At 46.9% G+C, this 20394-nt stretch overlaps 1 protein-coding gene across 1 annotated transcript in view; it reads left to right on the top strand.

Annotated features, from left to right (window-relative positions):
- Znf536 (zinc finger protein 536) overlaps positions 1-20394 on the top strand; it is a 239985-nt gene that overhangs the window by 153026 nt on the left and 66565 nt on the right. The window lies entirely within an intron of this gene.

Raw genomic sequence — 20394 nt, 5'->3', positions numbered from 1 at the left:
GATATCCATAGGGTTCTTTTCTTCTTTTCTTTTCTTTTTTTTTTTTTTTTTAATTATTGAGATCCAAAATACCTCAGAGTTTCCTAAGACTCCTTGGGTTCTTTCAAACTCAACATTGCATTTCTTTACTTAAGAACATTTATTATTATTATTATTATTATATCTTTATGAGTTTATTTTCTAATTTTTTTGTTACTTTTAAGTATTCTTTTCTTCAGGTACTCCAGTTATGTATATGTTGAATTTTATTAATCTTGTCTGTCATTTTCTGTTTCATAAATTTTAGTTTTTAGTTTTTAAATTTTATTTTCCTTGATTTTTATCAAGCCCTTCTTCCTAGTTTTGTTAGCAGTAGCTGTTCCATTTATTCTGCTTCTAATAGGGCTTTTATTTCTAAATATATGACTTTATTTTTTCCCCCTTTCATTCCTTCCTGAGGTCCTTCCCCTGTTTAGTAAATATGAATCTTTTTTTTTTCTCATGAATTGTTTCAAGGTCTCATATTTAGTTTCTTTTCAAGTTGAACATTTTCACAAGACTTTTTTATTTTTTTTAAATCTTTCCTGGAAAAATGTTCCTCTTGATGCACACTAATCTCCATCCTATTTATTTATTTATTCATTCATTGCAGATACGTTTCTGATGACATTTTTGCAGGTATCAGTATTAGTGCAGACATTTGCTGGAAGCAATGGGTTGGGGAAATGGGGTTGGAAAAAGGCCTATGTCTTCAGTGCTAGGTCGAGGCTGATGGCATCCTATAGGGAACGGGAGTCAAGACCAAGTTCTGAGGGGAAGAGCAAAGAGGTGGGAAGATCACAGTTTCAAAGTTGCTCCTTCCCTTACTCTGGGCTCTAGACAAGGCCTCCCTGTCAACTTCACCTCGGCCTTTCCCTTACCTCTCTCAGGATGCTCTGCACTCCCTGCGGAATGTGAAAGTGACTCGTGCACTTGCCTCATCTCAATGCTAGAGTCAGCTCTAAAGGTCAGGATTCAGCTTCCTGTTTGATGTCACTAGAGGACCAAGGTCTTTGCAAGAGCAAAACAGATATTCTTCATTTAGAACCAAAGCGTGTGGCCTTGTGTGAGCGCAGTGGTTCCCAGGGAAGGGGAGAGAGCTGAGTGGGAAGAGACAGGCCGGGAAGATTTCCTTCCATAGGATCCGGGGAGCAGCCACAGCAAAGCCAGAGCTCCCAAACCCCAAAGCATACTAAAATTGCAACCCTCTCCACACACTTCCATTATCTTTACTCTAGTCCATTCTTCCCCTCTAGCATTTTTCACTACCTAGCATTTTTATGACTCACTTATACCTCTAAGTTTGTTAATTTCTTGTCCTCCCTGGTAGGAAAGCAAGTTCTATGTGGGAAGAAATTTGTTTATTTTTGCCAGTTGTTATATTTGTGGTACCTAGAGCAGTGTCTGATGCTCAGTTAATATTTGTTGAATGCATAAATGTCTATAGGTGTCAGGTGAGTTACATGAATAAGTGACGTAGCCTGATATCTACATATACATCGGCGTTCCATTTTTAATGATTTTACTCTCAGCAGTTTCAATTAGTTGCTGTCAAGTGCGGTCCAAAAATATTAAGTGGAAAATTCCAGAAAGAAACAAAAGTTTTAAATTGCACATCAGTTTGAGCTGCATGATAAAGTCTTGTTCTGTGTCCTACTCAGGATGTGACTCACTACTTTGTCCGGCATATCCACATTGTATACACCATCTGGCCATTAGTCATTTAGTAGGCGTCTCAGTTATCACATGGACTGTTGTAGTACCCCAGTGCTTGTGTCTAAGTAACCCTTGGCCCACGTCATTCATCTTATCCTCTAGGTACACTGTAGCATGTCACATCATCATCATCATCATCATCAGAAAGGCAGCTACTGAACTGTATGATATTTAGAGAGAGAAAGAGAGAGAGAGAGAGAAAACATCTGTAATTTTATTACAATATATTGTTGAATTATTTTATCACTAGGCATCATTGTTAATATTTTACTGTGTCTAATTGATAGATTAAACTTTATCACAGGCATACATGTATGGGATAAAAGTAGTAGATGTAGGGTTTTGTAGTATGCTTGGTTTCAGGAATCTACTGAGGACTTGGAATGGAAATATCCCCAGTGATTAAGTGGGAACTACTATATTTATTTACTGGACTGTTCTTCACTTTTACAAAGAATACTTGGTCATATCTTTCTTAGAAGCAATTACTCATATCTTCTTTTTCCATTTTTTTCTTTTTCTTTCTACTGTATTCTTTAAATGTTATATAGTGCACAGAATTCTTTTCTTTTGAATACTGGAGATTGAACCCAGAGGTGCTTTACCACTGAGCCATATCTCCAGCCCTTTTAACTTTTTAAGACAGGGTCTCAATAAGTTGCATAGGGGCTTGCTACGTTCCGGAGGCTGGCCTCCAACTTGTGATTCTCCTGCCTCAGCCTCCCGAGCTGCTGGGAATACAGGTGTGCGCCACAGCACCAGCTACACACAAAGAACACTCAAGTGCAAGGACAAATGCTGGCTGGCAGTTGCAGTGTTGAGGTGCAATGGGGAGGGGTGGGGACTGCAGACAATTGGAGAGCAAGTGTCCTGCCTAAAGGGCAGCTTGCCCTTCTGCTCTACAGTGTTGCCAGAAAGGTCAACTGCCCTGCCCAGCACTGCCCCAGCTGCCAGTTTAAAAAATGAAATCTCTGCATATTTGTGGGAGAATTCCTGTTTGCTAAAAGTGGCTCAAATATTACAAAACCAAAACAAAACCATGAAACCATCACCGCCACTACCATGGGCACCAATCAAAATTATGAGGGTCAAAACGGGACAGTGGCCAGGAGGGCTGCTGGGTGGTGATGCTCACACAGTCGCAGCTACCAGGTGACTCCTGGCTTCCCCTTCTACCATCCGGGGATCTATGGCATGCTCCCTGCTCTGACGCGGTTTCTCCCTGCACCACGAAGCGGAGTCTAAATGTCACCCCCATGTAAAGCAGTGGTGGCTCCAGAGCCGTCGTGGTGAGCTGTCTAAAGGGGGTGTCAACTCATTGGACAGGGTATAATTTCAGTCAATGTGTTCTTGTCTTATTTTAGTTCAACATCATTTCCCAGTTGCAAACCTTTTGAATGACACACAAAATGCAAAACAACATAAAAGGTCCTCCCTCAGGCAGATCTGTGTCCATGTAGATCTTTAATTATTCTTTTTGAATTCTCATAATAATGCAGTACCCCAATTCTGGCAAAAAAAAAAAATTAAAAAGTCTGATGGGAAAGATTTGTGTCACCTGTACTAGGATTTTATTTTATTTTATTTTTCATGATAGTCTTTATATTTTTAGAAACACAGAACAAAAAGAAGGGCCTCTCTAATCAAGAGTATTCTTTAGGTATGGAGCATCAGACAATATTTGTGATAAATAGAAAATAACTGCTCTTATAGTCTTCTGCGGTGACATTTAGAATAGCATGTTTGTCTTTAGAAAGTATTTTTAGTTGCATTTGAAGAGCAGCATCTAACATACTTTCCAGGTGGGGTAGGGGTGAATAGATAAATTTAGGAGGCAGTAGACTTAAAAACAAAAAAAAATTACAAAGAATCAAGCAGCTGCATATTAGATTTTTGAATCAGTTTTTAATTTTTTAAATTGATGCCTAAAAATTGTATATATATTTTTTGTGAGGTACCCAGTCATGTTTTGATAAATGTATATATGGTGCGATGTTCAAATCAGCGCATGCATATCTATGTCCTTGTCTATCATTTCTTTGTGATGAAAACATTCAAATTATATCTAAATATTCAAGTAAATTTCTTGTAGCTTTTTTGAAATATACAGTACATTAATGCTATCACCATCCTATTTTGCAATGAGACACCAGAACTTATTTCCCCTACTTAACTATAACTTAGTACCTCCCTCCCTCTCCATTGTTCTGCTCAGACTCTGGTACCTACCATTCTATTCTCGACTTCTATGATTAGATACATTTTTTTCCCCTCCTAGGAACAGTCAAAAATGTCTTTTATAGATCATTATAAATGACTTGAAGGCTTTCCTGGGGGGAACTGACCTCTCTCATCACAAATAATGCCAGGTCTCCCATTGCAGGAGGGGGCTATGGCCTCTCTGTGTTGTAAAGGGGTGTGCGCCCTCAGTTGGGGGAACCCAGAGGCTGAAATCAAGCATCCCTTTCCCTCCCTGCATGAATCCAACAGTCCATGAGAGATAAAATTTGAGCCCAAGAGCACTCCTTTTTTTCCCCTCTCCTTCCCTTCTCTTTTCTTTCCAACTGGGGATTGAATCCGGGGGTGCTTTACCACTGAGCTACATCCCCAGCCTTTTTTAGTTTTCATTTTAAGACAGATCTCGCTAAGTTTCTGAGTGTGACCTTGAACTTTTGATCCTCCTGCCTCAGCCTCCTGAGTCACTGGGATTACAGGCGTGCACCTCCATTGTGAGCACTCCATGTTTTGGAAAGCTAAGCAGAGTGGCCTCTAAATACTAGAACTAAAAACATATCTTTATACCACCCACCATAATTCATTGTGATTAAGTAACCACGTTTTTATTTTAAACCAAATAGCACTTAAGGCTATGATAAACGTTAAAATTGGTTGTGGAAGGCCTGGCAGTGGGAGCTAAGGCTCCAAGGCAGGACAGACACCATTCAGGGGGTTCTGGGGCCAGGATGGAGGGTGCAGCTGACCAGAAGAGAGCACTGCAGCCCCTCATGGGGCCGGGACACTCCCAACATCATCTGCAACCACTTGGGTGCTTAGGTCTCTGTCTCTGTTTCAAACTCTGTCCTCCTGGGATCCCTCTCCTTGATTAATTTGCATTTCAATCTAAAGCAGTTTGAGCAGGTTTTCTAGATATTGTACAATGCCCTCCAATTCATAGCCTCAAAACAAAGGATTAAAAATAAGTTTCCGGCCTCTGCACTTAAACGGAAACCTTTAGTAATCAAAACTGGCTCACCATGAACTTCCCGGCTTGAAATGTCCATTTCTCCCGCTGATGGGAGAGAGAGAGTTAGTTATTTCCACCGGCTTTCAACTGACCCTTAGGCAGGAGGGAAGAATAGGTTCCCTGTTATTTATTTGGGTGTTTGGGGCAATTTGCTGTATATAAAAGCTGTAAGTACGGCAGCAGCTGGACTTCCTCGAGAAGGGGACTAATAATGCAGACTTAAACGGTGTTCAGCAGGAACGAAATCTCAGCGACATCAGTGAACTTCCAGCTTAATTCAGATTCTATGAACCCACAATGTTAGAAGAGGTCCATTTTCCTTTGGATTGTTTGGGCCGTCTGGGGCCCCGAGGTCCCTTATTTCCCCCTGGAGACGCACTCGGCTTGGGGGCCACACGTGGGCAGGACCTCCTGGCCACTGGTGGATCAGAAGTGGCTGCTCCGTGAGGGTTGTTAGAAAACCTAAGATTTGGTGCCCTGCTGGGGAAACATAATAGACAGCTTCACTTTCACACCTCTTAAGGTCTTTTTAAAAACAGTCCCTCTAGAGGGAGGCTTGGGGGGGTGGGGGAGGCGGGATGTGGCGCTTTACACCTCTGTATTTTTGGAAATTTGAAGAAGATCCAATGTTCCTTCACCTGTGCCTCCCTGGCCCCTCACCATGCTGTTATGGCTGCCTGGTGGTTGGCAGTCACCTGGGGGAGGTGGTGGCCAGATGTTCCAGGTGGTGCTTCAGGAAGGAACAGCAGGCTGCTGGCCCTGATGGGCCCAAATTGGTCTCCTGAGATTCCGGGGTCCCCAATGCCTCATCCTTCTGGACCCTCTGTCTGTCCCAGAGCAAAAACACCTGGGAAGCCCCTGCCCATCTTACTTCCAGAGCTTTCTCCTCCTGCAGCCTTCTCTCTGCAGACAGTAGCATCCTCCCTCTGTCTTAGATAAGCAAGTTGGTATCATTCTTGACCCCCCCTTTTGCCTCCCACCCCAATTCCACCTTCAATATGCATCCAGAAACTGAATCCACTTGCTTCCCCCTCTTGTGCTCCCCTACCTGGTCCCAAGCAGGGGGAGCCATTATTCACACCATTGGCAATCTTTCAGCCTGTCTCTCTGCCTCTGTCCCAAGTCCCTAGTCTCAACACTGATCAGAGTGACTCTTAAATAGTATGCTAGATCTCCTCCCCACTATGCTCAGATCCTTGTCCATGTCTCTTTGTGTCACGAGGCATGGCATGGGCGCACTGACTGGCATGCCCATGATTTTGAGTCTTGGTATCTCCCAGCTCTTTCTGGGCACACTGGTTTCTTTCTTTCTTTCTTTCTTTCTTTCTTTCTTTCTTTCTTTCTTTCTTTCTTTCTTTTTTAAGAGAGAGAGAGAGAGAGAATCTTTTTTTTGTTTGTTTTTTATAGATGGACACAATACAATGCCTTTAGTTTTTTATTTTTTAATATGGTGCTGAGAATTGAACCCAGGTCGTGCCCGTGCTAGGCAAGCGCTCCACCACTGAGCCACAATCCCAGCCCCACACTGGTTTCTTTATGTGAAGGCTGCCTGGCTCCAGTCTCAGGGCCTTTGCTTAACTGCACCCTCTGCCATTTGCAATATTATCAACACACCTGCAGTCTTTGCTGAACTGTGACATCTCAGAGTCCTTCCCCGAGTGCCCCACTCCCATTTAAAGTTTGGGCCACTCCCACCCTAGATTTCCCTTCTGCTTAGTTTGTCTCTAGGACCTTTATCACCATTTGCAATTAAACATTTGTGATCCTCTGCAAGGGCTAGAGTGTTGTCTGTTCTTTGGTTAATGGACATTCAGAACTTGAACTAGTACCTACATCAGTGAGTATTCAGTGCATATTGAGTGAATGAATGAATGAATGAACAATTAGCTCCACAGAGTCCCATGTTTCAGAGTGAAAGAGGCTGTGTGCCTTATTGGAAAAGAGCTTTAGAGTGAGCTGTGTGGACATGATTATTGTATTGGTTTGGTTTGTGCTGCTATTCAAAACACCCAAGGTGGGGTAACTTATAGAGAGGTTTACTTAGCTCATGATTCTTGTGGCTGGAGGAGCCATGGAGTAGGGCACCAGCATCCTGGGAAAGGACCCCTGGTTGTGTCACAATCTGATGGTGAATCACAAGGGGAAATGGCTGCATGTGGAAGAGTCTGAGCACATGGGACAGCCTGGCTTGGTAATAACCTGCTCCCTCAAGAACTCTGGCAGCCCCGGCAGACCCGATTCACTCCCTAGGGTGGAACACTCATTCCCTTTTGCTGGGCATTCCTGTTAAGGGTTCTCCTGTCTCAACACTGCCACAACGGGGACCTAGTTGGGATGTGTGAAGGACAATCCATGTATAAACCATAGCAACACTTGGGGTGACCTCTCTGGCCCGCCTAGTAAATGACTCACATAGGTCCGCTACCTGACTGGAGAGCACTGTGGGGCATGCTGGATTTTGGGGTGTAGGCATGCTATGGGAGCCCTCAGATGGTACAGCAGTCAGAAGAGGGTGCCCGGGCTTGGCCATTCGCCCATGTGGCCCTGCTTGGCTCTCAGAATTGGCGCTCTTCCACTCCCACCTGCCTTCCCAGCCATGCCCGCCTGCCTTCTCAGGCAGGAGCATCTATGGCAGCTTGCAGCCTCTTCATTCCAGTCAGAGTACCGGCGCCTGCTCCCCAAATGCAGGGCCTGCCCTGAACCTCAGGCTTCTTCACACTCCTCCATGGTCACATGCTCCCCTAGGGAGCTGGACCAAGGCCCCGGATGATCCTCCAGTGCTGAGGAAGCCCTCAGTGTACACTTTGCTGGACTCAGTGGCAGCATTTTTATTATCACTGTTGATTTTCAGGCACTCTCAAATTGGGGGGAAAACTTAAAAACATTACATCTGTTATAAGACGCATTATTCTTTCAATGTTTAAACTGCTTGTGAGTCTTAGCATTGTTAAAATATAGACTCACGGGCCTTCGAAAAGGCAGAGCTGATAGGAGCTCAGGCATCTGGCTCTGTCCACTGCAGGCCAGGAAAGCAGGAAGGCCCAGGGAGCCAGAGTCAGGGCTCAGAATGAGGACAGAACTCGGGGTGGGCCCCCAGGTGAGCACAGGTGACTGAGCACGGGTGAGCTCTGCCCACCACACCACAGGAGCATGGCCACCAGGCTCCACTCTGAGGTCACTCACCAGTCAAGGGAATTATCATTCACTTGACCGATGGATGCTTAACAAACATTTGATTTTAAAAATCACCTGTTTGGACTTCCCAAGTAATAACACTTTTCCAAATAGGGTCTAAAGGGACAGTTATCCCTATTATATGTTACAGTCGGTATTATAGTTTGGATGTGAGGTATCCCCCAGAAGTTTATGTGTGAGACAATGCAAGACGTTTTAGAGGAGAAATGATTGGGTTATGAGAGCCTTAATCAAATCAGTGAATTAATTCCCCGGTGAGATTAACAGAGTGGGAACTGAAGGTATGGGTATGGTGTGGCTGGAGGAGGTGGCATCCTTTTGGAATATATATTTTGTGTCTGGTGAGTGGAGATTTCTCTCTCTGCTTCTTGACTGTCATGTGAGCCATTTCCCTCTGCCATACTCTCCCACCATGATGTTCTGCTTCCCGGGAGCCCTAAGGAATGGAGCCGCCTGTCTGAAACCACGAATACCCAAATAAACTTTCCGTCTTCCAAACTTGTTCTAGTTGGATCTTTTAGTCACAGTAGCAAAACAGCTGACTAAAACAGTCAGGGAAAAGTGACAATTATTATTACAAACAATAACAACATTAGAAGCAACCATTTATGACATGCTTTCTTGGTGATAGGAATTGTGCTAGAAATTTGATATTATTTGAATTATTTTAATCTTCATAAGCATGCAGCAGAATTAGCACGAATGTACCCACTTTGCAGATAAGGAAAGAGTTGGAACTAGGCTTAAAACTTTGTTCAAGGTCATTCAGCTAAGATGTGAAGGAATCAAGATTCACAATTGTCCCTTTGCCAATGTACCTCATTCAGGGAGCCCCACCCCTCAGCCCCACCCCTAAGTTTGCTCAAATAGATTCTGAGCAGAAACAATACCTAGACCAGCATATCCTCCCGTTCTGATTGTCTTGTGCCTTACAGGTGGGCATCAGACTTGCCCTGGTGGTTGGCACCTCCCTTTGGGGGCTTGGGGTTGGGGCTGGAGTTTTTTCAGGCTGAGGAAGGCCTCCCAACCTATTAGACATCATGTCTCAGGATGTTCTTGTCTTTTTGTTTTGTTTTTCTTTTGTTAATGACAGCTGCACTAGGGACTTGGAGGGATGGAAATGGCTAAAATATTTTTAAATGATTCCCCCCCCCCTCATATAGGCAAGAGGTTATATTGCAAGTTCAATGCTAATTACAGTTATTTACCAAGAAAAATAATAATAATAATCCATGTAAAAGCGAAGGAAATCTGGTTCCAAAAAAAAATGTGTGCTCGTTTTCTGCTGCCCGGTCCAGTCTGTCGCCACGGAAGGGAGCCGGGCAGGAGACGTCTCTGGCTGGAGTGCAGGGGCGATAAATAACTCACAGGTGTCAGACACACAAAAGAATTACGCGCGTCTGACCTCCGAGGGGATAAATCCCCGAGTCTCTGCTTATGGGCCAGGAGATGTATCTTTAAGTGTCATAAAAATTTAAGCATGGTTCCGCACCCCCCCCCACCTCTTCCTAATTGTCTTCTATAATTTTTGCCAGATTTATTAAAATAAGATTTTCTGGGGGGTGGGGGGTGTGATTTCTTTTTCCTATTCACTGGTAGAATGTGCTCTTTAGTATCATTTTACATAATTTAATACAATTTGTTCCATCCATTGATTTTCATGGGGATACAAGCTGTTCGTTTGTGAGAAAGCTGGCATGGGCGAGAGCGCTGGCAACCACGCACCTCGAGGAGCCCGATCGGCCTCCAAGTTCTGGGGGGGCTTCGGCCATTTTGAAGGGGGTGGGTGAAGCCTTGGAGTCCCCGGGCCTCGACCCCCACCGTGGGAGACCCTGGGAGGAGACCCGGGGCCACACCAGGGCCTGGGGCGGGGGGTGTGCTAGGGCCCCTCCACGGTGGGAGGGGGCGCTCTCTGCAAACGCGCAGCCTGACGCAGAAACCCAGGTGTTTCTTAATTACTAGTGCAGAAGGGGAGGTAATGCTGAGCGGATGTGCAGTAATGGTGACCGCGCCAGGCTGGGGACCCCGGCCAGCCAGTCCGTCAGCGTCAACCCGCTGCCGCCCTGGTGGCCGCCCACCTCGGCCAGTTCCATCCCCGAAGGGGGAAGCCTCAGCTCCAGTCCCCACCCCATTGTGGCTGTGGATATTTTAAGAATTAGCCGAATTCTTGAAATGTGGGAAGGGAGGCAGGCTACTCAGAGTGGCACTAACATCATGTCCAGGGCTCAGGCCCCAGCACAGGGGAGGTTTGGCTCCTGCTTTCATCTTGGTAGAGCTCCTGCCTGAGGGTGTCCCCCTAAGGCACTCCATGGTCCAACTCCTCACAGCCTCCATTCACCAGTCTGTCTCTGAGACAGATTTTGTTGTCCCCGGGTGAAACTGTCAAAGCTCTGTCTCAGAAGACAGGAGAACAGGATTTCAGCCCTGCCTCCATTGGGCTGTGTGACTTTGGGAAGGCGGCTTCAGCTCTCTGAACTACAATTGACTCCTTAAAGGATGCCTGGCAAGTGTTCTGTATGGTACAGCCTTTGGGGTTCTCAGATTCTGGGATGTGCTGCGTTGCCACAGGCAGAGATCAGGAGTTTTCCTGCTTTACTTTCCCCTCCACATCCATCTGATTGTATGGGTGGACTGAGATTGACAGGAGACCAATGAGAAGGGGTGACTATGTGGGGAGCATTACCCCTCTGCAGGGCCCTGACCCCACACAGTGATTGTGACAGGGCTCAGCATCAACAAGACCCACCTACAGCTTGCCCGGGGCTGGGTGGTTCAAATCCAATCGCGCAGCCAGGAGGAGTTGCACGCTCCCGACTCACTGCTGATTTCCTGAACACCCATCACGCCTCATCTCAGGACCACTGTCACCCCTGCCTGCTTTGGCTTCCTGTGGGGAGGGCCTGGGGCCCGCGGCTGTCATGTCACTCGGACTGACAGGGACGCGGCCCCCTCTTGGGTAGAAGCCTCTCTGCATGAGGGTGCCCCAGACAGTGATGAATCATCCCCTTCCCAGCACCCCTGGGGGATCGCTAAGTAGGCCAAATGAAATGATCTGAGCTGGCCGCTGGCCAGGGCGGCAGGGCTAATCCTTGCCTTTATAGGAGAGCCTGGGGCCGGAGGGTCTGCCACCAGTCACAGCCTCCTGCTGCAGTGCTGGCCCCCGCAGCCCTGTCATTGCCCCAAGGACCTTGGAGGCCCCCTGCTCGCCCCTTCCACTCCCTATTCTCTGAACACACATGCGGACCCAGAAAGGCACCCACCTGTGCCCAGGCAGATGGAGAATGTAACACAACAGGCCGCCTCGTCCCAGTCCTTTTAGGGGTCACTTCGTAAGCACCTACTGAATGCTCATGCCCGTGGGAGGGAGGGGTCGTCATTAGAGATGAGGAGACCAGGCCCTCTGCAGATACTATGGCTGGCACCTAGACCTTGTCTGGCACGGGGAGGGTATGGGGAAGAGGGGCTGTGAAGGGTTGTCACCAAATGCTGAGTGCCACAGTCTGGGCTGTGCAGTAGACCGCGATTGCCTTTCAAATCCTCCCAGCAGTCCTCTGAAGTGGGCGTCCTTCTTATCTCCAGGTGATAAACGAAGAGGCAAAGCCGTGGAGGTCAGGTGACTCGCCCAAGCTTGCAGAGCTGGTGAATGGTCACAGGGAAAGAGAGTGCGGCCTGGCCTAGCTCTCATAAGCAATGGTCCGGCTCATGGCCCAGAGCAGGCTGGGATTTCTGTCTGCTCACCTGGAACTCCTGTGTCCTGCATCCACCAGGGCACCCAGCCCTGACCTGGCAGGAAGAAGGCCTAGGACAAGGAGAAGGAGGCTCCTCCTGCCCAGGCGTTCTCAGGGACACAGGCATAATGACTCCAGCTCAGCCTCAAAACCGTATGAGCCGGCTCTGTTCTCCTGCTTCTGCAGGAGGGACACTGGGCCGAGACAGTGGGCCGGCTCAGGCCTAACTTTGAGGAAGTGTGAACTTGGGAATCCGACACTGTTGGAGGGGCAGAAGGTGTCAGTTCTCTTTACAAGATCGTCTGTTGAGGCAGCGACAGGTTAGAGGCTCCCTGGGCCTGGAGAGCTCCAGGGCCATAGCTGCCAACCCCACTGGGCTGGACAGGTGATGGAGGTTGAAAGAGGGCGCCACCCAGTCTTCACTCATTCATTCATTCATTCAGCAATATTTACTGAGCACCTTGTATGTCTCAGGCATTTTCTGAGTTAGGGTGGGGGAGGAGGAATATGTCAATAAATAAAACAGCCAAAGCCTGTGTTCTTAATGACGTGTCCTGTGTGTGTGTGTGTGTGTGTGTACCTGCCTGTGTGCACATGTTCCTGCATTTGCATGGCTGTGTGCGCCTGGGCATGCACGAACATGGATTTCCTGGAAGAGAAAGGAGACCCTGGGCAGGAACAAGAGCAGGCTGAGCCCCCCTCTCAGCCCTGGCCTGCAGACCTTGCCAGCAGCTTCTGCTGAGAGGGAAGCTTGAAAAATCCTCTGTTCTCCAGGAAGCCCCCCCCTTGGCAAAGCCTCCATCCTTTCTGCCTCCATCCCATTTCCCTTTTATCTTGGGGGCTGCTCCCGCCTTCCAGGCTAGGTCCCTGTCAGGGCGCACCACTCACAGGACCAAGGTCAGCGAAAGCAGCCACCCAAGGCTGCAGGTGAGTCTGCTCTGGGCACCACAGGGAGGCTCCTTTTTTATTGCTCACCCAGTCACTTGCTGAAAAATTAATTTGCAAATGAATCACATTTATTGAGACCTTCTGGATCAGAGAACAGATGCAGCCGGGCCTGTTCCAGAAGACCATCCAGAGAAGAAACCCTAAAAACATTCAGTGGACAAAAGGACGGCTGCTGGCTGAGCTCGCTCCTTGTTTGAACGCCTCACTCGAGGCTGGCTTGTGGGTACTTGGAAGGCTCCCCGGATCTGGAGGCTCAGGGCTCCATCCTGCAAGGGCTCCTGGAGCGGAGGCTGGGCCGGGCAGCCGGGCACTCCCGACCGGCTCTCTGGATTGGTTCTCCTGTAGCCCCTCAGAAGCAACCAGGAGCCGGCTCTCCCCTCCCTGGCCATCTGCTTGAAGCATCTGGTGATCAGGTGCAAGCCCCACACCGGAGCATTCAAGCTGAAATGTGCAGTCACCTTGCCACCCACACTGGCTTTTGTTACCATGCCAGGCTGCCCCTCTTTGTGTTGGGGAGAACAGTTTTGGGATGGAAATCTGACTGCTGGCGCCGGGAGTTCACCAGGGCTGCGCTGAGATCCCGCAGCCAGAGGCTGGCCGGGTCTCCAGACCTGGCTCTCCCAGTCAGGATCCATGGACATGGCTCTAGCAGAGGGCTAGGGCTTTGACGAGTGGAGAGAATACTGCTCCTTGATTTTTTCTTTACTTTGCTGGGTAAAGCAGTTCACAAACATTGGGATCCAGCCATAAAGGAGAAATTTGCAGTAGCATTGTGCGTATGTGTATGTATGTGTAAAATAAAGGTGGATATTTATATACACAAAATAAAGGTGAATACATATATTATATTCATGTATAATATATCATGTATAATGTATCATATATAATATATATATATATATATATATATATATATATATATATATATATGACAGCTTTATTTAATAAGGAAAGAGGGACCTGTTTCTACTGTCACAGCTGTCTCTGAGTGATGAGACTTTTCCAAGGGTGGTTCTCTGGGGCCACCAGGAAGGGGGGTATGGGAGGCTTAGACTCTGTTCCTCAGGCCACTTCCTTTCCTGTTCCAACCCAAGTGTCTTAGAAGGCAACGTGTTTATTCCTAATGTTGAAACATCCTTTGCTTCTGCTTGAACATACCTAGAAGAGCGCTCAAGGTTTAACGTGGGGGTGATTCTACTCAAGGGAGAACCCATTCCATTTCCTGAACCATTGAGGACTCAGTTGTTAGCTGGGGACTCATTGCAAAGACTGGTGCTTCTCTTTGCTTTTTAGTCTTTCAAACGTAACTCCACAGGTAACCACTCCAAACAATGGGGGTGAGGAGGGTACAGAGGGACACTGTCTCCCCAGTGCCAGAGCCCAAGGGCATGGCATTTAGAGAGCTCTTCTCTTAGAGGGAAAGCAAGTGAAAGGTTTTTTTTTTTTTTTTTTTTTTTTTTTTTTATTTTGCAGGGGACAGAATGGGTCCCATTAGAAACTATTAAATGGTGAATAATAGTTTATTGAAAGCTGTCTTTTTGTTGCTGTTTGTTTGTTTTTAATTGCTCAGTGTGATCTTAAAGAGAAAAGTGATGTACTACTACGTGTGGAGATGCATTTTCTGTTTCTAGATGAGCCATAGGCATTACTCTAGTGTCTTCTGACGTGAAGAAATGCAAAGAAGGGGTTCCATAAACACCAGAAGTCCTGCTCAGGCCTAATCTGTCTCCTCCTCTTCCAAGAAGTTTTAATGCTAAACGTGACAGTTTGATTTTGCTGAAGTCACTGAATGCTGAGGTTAGTGATATATTTTGCTCTTGAAAGATGCAGAGAAATCAATTAAAAAGTCAAAAGCCCAAACTGACCTGACCAGTTCTTCTCCGTTCCAAGGCATCTTCTTCAGATGACATGGACCATGGGGTTCCTGGGGAAGGGGAATTGAAAGGTAGGAGTGGGGCAGGAAGGAGCCCACAAATTTATAAAGTCCTACATGGGCCTCGATGTTCCTGCCAGTATCCCACCAGCCACCCTTTTGCTCTCAAGCGCTTTCCCGTAAGGTGCCTAAGGTGGAAACCACTCAATCTTAATGTGGAAATTTTTGGAACTTTCACAATTTCAAAGTGCATCCACTTCCTTAGTGGGAAAATTCAACCTCCAAGTCTTCAGTCCTGGCTACCAGAATGAATGAGAACCGAGCTTGTTCCAAAGTATAGAAAAAAGTGAAATCAGCTTCTGATGTCACCTAGCTTTTTTAAATGTTCCCATATGATGGCTCCGGGATGTCTACAGTAGATTTTAAACCTAGCCCAAGGATCTTTGATTTTTAAGATGCAATCTTTTCTCCCTCCTTTTAACCAGCAACGTGTGGTGCTATTTGTCTTGTAAAGGATTGCGGGTCCTAGGTCTGTGGCCAACGTGACACTTCCCCTGCCCCTGCCCTGGCACACTGCCTTCCCCATAGCTTGGGCTGCAGGAAGGTACCTTCTATTGCCTCCTGGCACTAGCTTGGCAGGCCATCCCTCCTGGCACTGAAGGCCCCACGTCTTTCTCTCCTGCCTCTTGGTTGAGCATAACGACAAGGTCCCATTGGCTTAAGGCACGGCGCTGGCTTTCTCTGATGGTTGTGCCGCAAGTTAGCAGGATAAGTTTGACAGTAATCTAATTTTCATTGACAAATGCTGTCATAATATTGAGGAAAAAGTGAGATATTGTATCAACAGTAGTGGTCGACGCTCAGCCAGTCATATGGACCGGGCGAACACCATATGCTTCCTCCAAACTCGCCTTGGAAGGCTCTGGCTAAGAACTTGACAAGCTTAAGATACCAGTCAGGAAAAAACGATTACCCTTGAGAGGTTCTTGCCATGTTTCCAGTTTCCTGATTTCCTGGGGAAAAAAATAAAAATAAAAATCAAAGAGGACCATTTCCTGGGTCCCAGCCAGAGTCCAGCAACCCACCAGTCAGGACAGTCCCTCCAGGATATCACAGAAGGCGTTTGCTAAGGAGAGTCCCCCACACACCTCGGCCAGTCGCAGCCGAGCACGTCCCCTGCTGACAACCGGCGTAATGGAAAGTCCCAAGATGATAAAACACCATCGATTACCTGCTGGCTTGAGTTTGTTCTGGCTGTGGTTCTCACCACTTAATGCCGGGGGACGTTGCATCCACGCATGTCCAAAGAGGCCAGACCCCAGTCTGGCCCACGTGACACACTGAGACAATTCCCCCCAGAAAGGGGATGGGGTTTTCATCTTGGGGGGTACAGCTCATGACTGTTGTCTCTCCCAACTCCCTTCCGGGCCAATCAGAGCCACGAGTGGATTCCACGTGAGTGTCTGTGTACCTGGGGTGCACGTGTGTCTTGGCCAAACTCTCAGCTGGGTGCTTTCACCAAAAGGATGAACAAGTCAGTCTTAATTTGATCTGCTTTCCTAGCACTGGGCTTATTTTAATTTGGTTTCTATACTTAGCAAAAACAACTCATGAGCAGAGTTACAATCAGCCTGGGAGAGAGAGCTGTGTGTGTGTGTGTATGTGTGTGTGTGTGTGTGTGTATGTGTGCATGTGTGTGGGGGTGTGTGTGTTCAGGGACACACCATCCCTGTGCGCATTCTGCTGGTGTCCTTGGGTGGCTTGCCAAATATTTGGGGACCTTCCATCCTCTGAAGGATTCCCATCCCAAACAACGCTAAGTAAAGAAACAGGCATATGGCGTGTATTGGAGGTGGCTCAGCATTGGCACAGGACATCCGCCGTGGTGAACAGGTATCTGGAAAAGACAACAATCCCATCCTGCTCTTTTTGGAGCTTATCATTATTTGGATTTTGTGGTTGCTGTTGTTGTGGCTCTGTGTTTATGATTATCTTAACAAAGAGAGGGAGAGTGTGCAGTTCTCAGAACTGGGCACGGGGACAACTGCTCTCCAAGATGGCTCCCTGCCTGTGCCCGGAGCTGTCCTTCTTGTGAGGCCTACTCCTGTTCACCCTGGACGGCTTCTCAGCAATCCAGACACACTGGCCTGGAGCAGGCAGTGCCTAGAGGGTGCGGGGAGGTCATCTAAGTGCAGATGGTTCTCCAAGGCAAGGAGAGCTCCAGGGTGTGGCTGGGGATGTCCTTGGTCTCCAAAGAGAGTGTTGACTTGAAAATGCAGGGCAGATTGGAGGAGCAGCTGCCCTCCTTGCGGATGGCATCCGTTGGTGGCTGCGTAAAGAGGAGTTCCGGACTGCCTCCCATTACCATTTCATTACGCGACAGCAGATCCATACACAGATCCATACGCTGCCTCTTGGATGGGGTTTCCAAACACAGCAGGACACTGCGGAGAGAGCTTACCTCCTCTTCTGCCTGCTGGAAACCCAGCTCCCTGCCATGTGGCGCTTTGGAGCTGGCGGCTGCGTATCTTCCCGGGCACCCCAGGTACTGGGTGCAGCCCTTCTGGTGGTGGCTGGAGAACTGTGCAGGGATGCCCGGGGCTGCAACATTATCCAGAAGGGTCTCTCAAGGGATTGCATCAAGAATAAGCCTGGCTGAAGTCCGTCTTCTCACCCTGGTCACTCTGGGTTTGAGATTCTTGGTTGGTGGGGTCAGCACTTCAAAAATGGTGGCCAATCATTAAAAATGGTCACCACATAATAATAGGAGTTGTTTTTTCTTATCTGGACCTGGACACTCACATTTTTAGTGATCAAGAGAATGAGACAATCTGGGTCACACAGACAGCGTTACATGAGTTATTGGCCCTCCACTAATTCCAAGATGGATGGCCATCTTCCCTCTGATGCTGTGGTTTGGGGACATCTGAAGGGACTATGGACCAGATGCGTGTCACCCTCTGCTATTGCTGTGGTTCCACTCCTTATTGGGTCTCCATCTCTTCACTGATAAAACTAAAGGGTCAGAAGGTGTTGCTGATGTTTCTGAATGTTCCTCCACCAGCCTCCTTCTTTCCTTCTTGACCAGTTAACAAATAAACATTTATAATCTTCATGTCTAAAAGTGTCCACAGGGTTGGAGGCATAGAACAATGTTATTCTTTCTCCCCATTCCAATCTTCCCCCACCCATTTGGGATAAAGTCTAGAAGAGGTCCCACAACAATCTTTAGTCACTTTTTTGAATTATTACAGAGGTCTTATGTCCCTTTGAGTTGTAAAAGAGCCTCATTGGGGTCATGATATCACATGTGTCTATGTAACCATCAAAATTCCAAACAAAACTTAGAGTTGAGTCTTCTCCCAGAGCTGGCTCATCCTGCTTTAGCCCAGGGGTGGAACAAGTCAATGTCTTTCTTCTTCCTCTCCCTGCCTCCTCTGCTTTCTCCCATGTTTTCTGGCCAGCTGGGGTTTGGATGGGGTCTAGACACATGGACACAGTAGAGGCACCTCCCCTGGATGCTTTCTGAGCCCTCTGGGGGCCCACCTGCATCTCTAGGATGCTGTCATCTCTGGTTTGAGGTGGTTGTGTCTTTCTATGCGACCCCTTGGTCAAAGTCCATATTGTCCATACTGGTTTTATGCAGAGGATTCCTTCCACAGTGACCTACATCTGGACCTTAGGGAACGCTCTTCATTTGTTCCAACGAGCTCAAAGTGGAGCCATTCCCCAGGCAGCTCTTCTTCTCAACCCTCTGTCTGAGCAGCCGCCAGCCCTCTGGTTTATCCAAAGCTGAATCTTGGAATGGACTCAGGTCCAGCTGATTTTAAGGGCCATGGGAAAGGCTGCCTTTGAGGTGCCTCTCACCAGGTTTGAAGTGGAGGAAGCAACCCCTGTCTTTTCCCCAGGGAAGGAGGGTTGGTAATCCCCCTTGTTCACCCACTCGTCGCAAAGAACCCCTTTATTTTAACACTCTCTGCCTTTTCAAATACAATCCTTCTGTAGCCTCGAACTGGGCCTTGGCAGAGCGTTGCTGACTCTCCTTTGCCAGTCCTGCATCTCAATTTGGATAAAGCCAGACTCATACATTTGGCTTCATGATCAGCCTTTTGGAGCTTCTACCTAAAGAGCTCCAGAAACCCGTATTCTAACATCCTCGATTATCACGAAGCCCTTTTTAGAATCTAAACTCAAATCTCTTCTTCTGGAGTCTCAATCCCTTTTCCTGTTAGATCCGTGGGGAGAGTTTATTAGTTCTGCACTTACAACAACCCTTCTGGTACATAAAAATTGATTGAGCTAGTTACCTCTCACCTTGCTTTTCAGAGAAAGGCTGTGTCCTTTTATTTTTTTATGATGAGGGTTAGACAAAGGCAGAAAGGTATTTCTGAGGGTTTTGTGCAAGGCCAGGGCCACGTCCACAGACTCAACGGCCAAATCATTCTTTCCTCATCCCTCGGCTGCATCTGCGGGACATCACAGGGCAACATAAACGTATCTGTGGCTTCCTCATGAACCTCCCAGAGGTGGTTTCTATGTCCCCAGAAGGTTCCCCCATGGAGGTTCCAGACAGCTGCAGGAAACCTTGTACTGACTGCAGGACTCCTGTGTCAGCCGTGGTCCCGATTTCTAGAGAGCACCGAGGTCAAGTCTGTTGGAAGGCCAGAAATCCCTGGCCAGTATGGCTGGTCCTGCCTAAGGTCTGTGCACTGCTCCATCCTCTGTTTTACCATATCTTCTGAACTTGTCATGGGGACCTTTGGGGTTTGGACACCTAATACTGCTCCACCCTCAGACTCTCTGGGAGTCGATCTAGCTCTGAAGGGAGCCGTGGGCCAGACCAACAACTGCAAAACTAATTATCATTAGGGCCAGCAACAGGACATACTGGTATGCAAAGTAACTGGACTGTGTTTCTAGTTTGCTAATTCTTTGTTTAGTTGTTTCAAAACTATCTAGTTGTCAGGACTGAATTCAGATGGGTCCTTAGATCCTGACTCTATGGTATTTGAATGACTTTTTTAATATGTCTTAATTTTTTCATAGGTGAAATTGGGGATATAGGTAAAATATCACAAGGTTATTATGACGATCAAAATGAGCTAACTATTTAAACTGTAAAGCATTCACGCACATATCATATGACTATTCTCATTGAATCTAAGACATAACTGCTGGTAAGGCTATACTAGTAAAACAAATGCTATAAACTAGTATAGGGGAGTGAAGGGACAGGAGGGGGCAGGAGGGTAGGAAGGATAGTAGAATGAATTGGACTTTATGACCTTATGTGCATATATGATCACAGAACCTGCGTAACTCTACATCATGTACAACAGACGAAAGAGAAGTTATACTCTATGTATGATGTGTCAGATGCATTCTACTGTCATGTATAACTAATTAAACAAATAAAAAAATATTAAAAAATTTAAAAAAATATATAAGTGGAACATCTGTAACCAACACCAAAATCAACAAATAAAATATTTTTAAGATTCCAGGAAAAAAAAAACTATCTAGTTCTCAATTTCAGACATTGTATTCTTAGTATCATAATTTCTATGTGATTCCTTTTGTGGATTCCAATTTTCACCTCAATTTTCTCGTGTCAACTACTTTCTTGAATATGTTGATTATAGTTTTTTTTTTTTTGTAAGCCTGTAGCTTAA

The sequence above is a fragment of the Callospermophilus lateralis genome, chromosome 18 (assembly GCF_048772815.1).
Source record: "Callospermophilus lateralis isolate mCalLat2 chromosome 18, mCalLat2.hap1, whole genome shotgun sequence".
In the NCBI taxonomy this organism is placed as follows: domain Eukaryota; kingdom Metazoa; phylum Chordata; class Mammalia; order Rodentia; family Sciuridae; genus Callospermophilus; species Callospermophilus lateralis.
Note: the sequence above shows the minus strand (reverse complement) of the source record. Positions and strands in the feature narration are given on the sequence as shown.